Raw genomic sequence first — 5,000 nt, 5'->3', positions numbered from 1 at the left:
CTCCATCTATGCGAATCTGACAACACTACGTCCGCCATGTCGAGCGCACCACAAAACACAGCGCCATCTGTAGGTCTCCCGCAGCATGACGTCCTGCAACGACGATACCGCCATCTATGAGACGCCAAGCCGACTAAGACAGCGATGGGCCCACAGTGCCCATCTTTCGACCCCACCCACAAAGCCTGCGTCCTCTGTCGACCACAGCACCCCAACGCCAGCGCCTCTGCCGCACGAAATCGTCGACCGGCAATCACTCCACCGGCGCCCCACCCCAACCGCCGAACTCGCAACTCCAGCGGATGAACGGCGGACTTTTCCCGCAGTCGCAATGTGCAATCCACCCCTATAACTTGCGTTTCATGAAGAGTTATGTCCAATATGCGACATTCCCGCTGTCCCTATACATGAGCTGCGAGCTGTACCAGTTACGAGCTAGAGACGCGATCGCGTTGCTCTCTGTACGAATGCCGATGCTGAGCGGTCAGCTAGGAGGCGCTCCATCCATGTCGGTACCGGTGGGCGTTGCACTCGCAGTCGCAAAAACGTACGGCAAGTATATTACTCGGAAGAGTTTATGACAGTCCAAGCCCCCCTGCGTGGGGAGCGTCTTTCTAGGCCATGACCCACCGGAAGGGCGCAGCGTCCCCCACCCCAGACATGTGACGTCACACTATCGGTATTGACGACTCGACTCATTGCTTATAATCATTTGCCATACACCGGTGGAAGCTGCCGAGACGAGTAGCTACATAGCGCGCTCGCCGTGGCACTAATGTACAGAGATACAACAGTTTCGACTGGAACCGGATTAAACGTATACACGGCGCTGATTAGTAATAGATAGACCCATCAGAATACAGATAATATATACAACTGTCCGTATACATGCTGAAAGACTCTGCTCACAATCACAACCACACGTCAGCCACACACTCTTATCACGCACTACTCTCCGCCTGTAACACGCACACAGACAATATGTAAGCACCAGCGTGGAACAACACCCAGTGCATCCTCTCCGCCACATGAGACAATCCACACTGTCATAACCAGACTGGGAGGTCCACTCAGAAAACGGAATATCCCACCCTCCCGACAACCACCATTGCTCAGCTAAGCCACCAACACCCACACATGTCCTACACAGGGGTGCACCCAACATCACAATACTGCCTCCTCTCACAGCACACAAACAATGGCAGGAATGAAAGACACAGGTCTCCCACAAGCATGGAATCGGAGCGCCGCCTGTCATGAGCCAAAGGTGTATCCTGACGTGGCAAATCAGATGATGCCGCAGGCATCCACTTACTATAATCACAATCAACAAACCGACCGGCCGCCCCCCCCCCCCCATTACACCTTTCCTTACAACAATGTGTACCTTAACCTAAACTATACTGTACCTTAACCTAAACTATACTGTACCTTAACCTAACCTATACGGTACCTTAACCTAACCTATACGGTACCTTAACCTAACCTATATTGTACCTTAACCTAACCTATATTGCGCCTTAACCTAACCTCTATTGTAACTTAACCTAACCTATATTGCTCCTTAACCTAACCTATATTGCACCTTAACCTAACCTATATTGCACCTTAACCTAACCTATATTGCGCCTTAACCTAACCTATATTGCGCCTTAACCTAACCTATATTGCGCCTTAACCTAACCTATATTGCGCCTTAACCTAACCTATATTGCGCCTTAACCTAACCTATATTGCGCCTTAACCTAACCTATATTGCGCCTTAACCTAACCTATATTGCGCCTTAACCTAACCTATATTGCGCCTTAACCTAACCTATATTGCGCCTTAACCTAACCTACATTGCGCCTTAACCTAACCTATATTGCGCCTTAACCTAACCTATATTGCGCCTTAACCTAACCTATATTGCGCCTTAACCTAACCTATATTGCGCCTTAACCTAACCTATATTGCGCCTTAACCTAACCTACATTGCGCCTTAACCTAACCTACATTGCGCCTTAACCTAACCTACATTGCGCCTTAACCTAACCTATATTGCGCCTTAACCTAACCTATATTGCGCCTTAACCTAACCTATGTTGCGCCTTAACCTAACCTATGTTGCGCCTTAACCTAACCTATGTTGCGCCTTAACCTAACCTATGTTGCGCCTTAACCTAACCTATGTTGCGCCTTAACCTAACCTATGTTGCGCCGTAACCTAACCTATGTTGCGCCGTAACCTAACCTATGTTGCGCCTTAACCTAACCTATGTTGCGCCTTAACCTAACCTATGTTGCGCCTTAACCTAACCTATGTTGCGCCGTAACCTAACCTATGTTGCGCCGTAACCTAACCTATGTTGCGCCGTAACCTAACCTATGTTGCGCCGTAACCTAACCTATGTTGCGCCGTAACCTAACCTATGTTGCGCCGTAACCTAACCTATGTTGCGCCGTAACCTAACCTATGTTGCGCCGTAACCTAACCTATGTTGCGCCGTAACCTAACCTATGTTGCGCCGTAACCTAACCTATGTTGCGCCGTAACCTAACCTATGTTGCGCCGTAACCTAACCTATGTTGCGCCGTAACCTAACCTATGTTGCGCCGTAACCTAACCTATGTTGCGCCGTAACCTAACCTATGTTGCGCCGTAACCTAACCTATGTTGCGCCGTAACCTAACCTATGTTGCGCCGTAACCTAACCTATGTTGCGCCGTAACCTAACCTATGTTGCGCCGTAACCTAACCTATATCGTATCTTAACCTAACCTATATCGTATCTTAACCTAACCTATATCGTATCTTAACCTAACCTATATCGTATCTTAACCTAACCTATATCGTATCTTAACCTAACCTATATCGTATCTTAACCTAACCTATATCGTACCTTAACCTAACCTATATTGCCCCTTAACGTAACCCATATTGCGCTGTAACCCAACACACGTTGGGCCTTAACCCAACACACGTTGGGCCTTAACCCAACACACGTTGGGCCTTAACCCAACACACGTTGGGCCTTAACCCAACACACGTTGGGCCTTAACCCAACACACGTTGGGCCTTAACCCAACACACGTTGGGCCTTAACCCAACACACGTTGGGCCTTAACCCAACACACGTTGGGCCTTAACCCAACACATGTTGGGCCTTAACCCAACACACGTTGGGCCTTAACCCAACACACGTTGGGCCTTAACCCAACACACGTTGGGCCTTAACCTGCTCTGTAATTGTCATACGACGCGTTAAATTAGTGTAGTGTTGCCTAACTGCAACCCCCGCAATATAGTTTGCTACTCGCACTGCCCGGTCCCCAGTGTATCGCTTCATGTTAAACACCTTGCAGCTATACACTGTAATGTGGATGGCAGCAGGACGTACATGCTCAATGCCCTTTGCAGTTGTTCATTGGCATTCGCAGTTGTTCATTGGCATTCGCATGGCGAAGCACTTAGCCTACGCTGTGGTATGGCCTGTGTCAACTGTCCGCTGATATTGTACGTCCAAATCACACACTGTACTGCACATTGGTCCTCATGTACTGAATGATACATCGTGGTACATGTGACCGTACAACGACTGCGCCAACAACGGCGAACCATGCGGTCCAAATGTTGTGCACGCAGCTACGTGTCGTCTCCCTATAAGAGCTGGATTGCAGTGTGGTATGCCCTGGATGGCGATCAGCATGAGCCGTCTGTTGATGTAGTGGCGCGTGTTGTCAGACGTTGTCGTCTCTTCTCACACACCGTGATAGCATGGTGCACTGCGTTCCACATCTGCGACATGCGACAGAGGCCGGTTGACAGTCGTTCGCGCAATGGACATCGCATACGTACGGGGGCCACCTTCCACGTGTTTGCGAAGCGTGCACATGTTGTTGCGTGTATGTGGGCAGACATAGTGTGTCGTGACACCTGACACAGGCATGCAACAATCGTTGAATTTGCAAATGGCGATGGACGCCTACGTTTGCTGGTGACGTTACGCAAATGAACAACTGGTAAACCGTTGTGGTGCGGTTGTTCTCGCTAGAGGTGAATCAGTGATGGCGACGATCGGTTGAGCTACCAACCGGTTGTTTCAGCGATACCCACCATGCCCACGAACGTGAATGGCATGTGGGTGTGAAGCGATACGCGGCGGTGGCTGGGTGGGACCGGCCCCGGCCGGTGAGGGGGGGCCTCCCGGCGTGCTGGCCGCGCGGTGCGTGGGCGCACGCGCTACAGCCGGCTGGTGGGGGCGGCCACTGGCAGGCGCGCCGGCCGACGGAGGCGGCAGGCGGCGCAGCTGCGCGCCGGCGCACCCTGCACGCGGCGCCGTGCGGCCAAAGTAGGTCCTCGCGGGCCCGGTGCGAAGCGCGGTGGACATCTGCAGTGTGCTGGTCCGATTGAGGACTGTGTGCGCTGAGGATGCGCCGCCGCCCGGCGCTCGGCGCCGCGACGCCGTCTGCTGCTCGGTCGCCTCTGCGGTTCTCGCAGGTGGTTTGTATCGCAGCTGTGCGGACGTGTTGGCGCGTGCGCTGTGCTGGGAGAGTTCGCTTCGGCACCCAAGTGGGGCTTTTGTCCTTCTGTGGCGCTGGCGTTGGAGCTGCCGGTCACCGTAGGTGGCGCGTGTTGTCTCCCGCCGGCAATGCCACGACAGCACGCTCCCGGGCCTCTGTCGGCAGCGGCAAGCTCAGTTGGGAGCACGGGTGGTCGCACCTAAAGCGTCTACTCGCCAAACTCCGGGCGATTGCGCCTCTCTCGAACCCGACCAAGTACTTAGGACGGCGCTGCGCGCCGCCGGGACCTGAGAGGGTTTCGAGGTGTATGGTGCAGGGGAGCTCAGCCTCCTCCTGTTTGCAGAATAATTGAGCGGACGCTTGCGTGTTCGCGCGGGCCCCCGGGACACACTCCCGGGCGGCCGGCTGCTCAGCTCTAGTTGACGCAGCTCCCTGGTTGATCCTGCCAGTAGTCATATGCTTGTCTCAAAGATTAAGCCATGCATGTCTCAGTACA

General features: G+C 52.8%; 1 non-coding gene across 1 annotated transcript in view; it reads left to right on the top strand.

The window, feature by feature from the left end:
• The first annotated feature begins 4,933 nt into the window (after nucleotides 1-4,933).
• Nucleotides 4,934-5,000, top strand: part of LOC126443421 (small subunit ribosomal RNA) — a 1,910-nt gene continuing 1,843 nt past the window's right edge. The window contains exon 1 of the ribosomal RNA XR_007581904.1: nucleotides 4,934-5,000. This exon is cut by the window's right edge and continues 1,843 nt beyond it. This is a non-coding gene — a ribosomal RNA (small subunit ribosomal RNA).

This window comes from Schistocerca serialis, unplaced genomic scaffold, assembly GCF_023864345.2.
Source record: "Schistocerca serialis cubense isolate TAMUIC-IGC-003099 unplaced genomic scaffold, iqSchSeri2.2 HiC_scaffold_1472, whole genome shotgun sequence".
Lineage (NCBI taxonomy): Eukaryota > Metazoa > Arthropoda > Insecta > Orthoptera > Acrididae > Schistocerca > Schistocerca serialis.
This window is presented reverse-complemented; position numbering and strand designations above follow the sequence as displayed.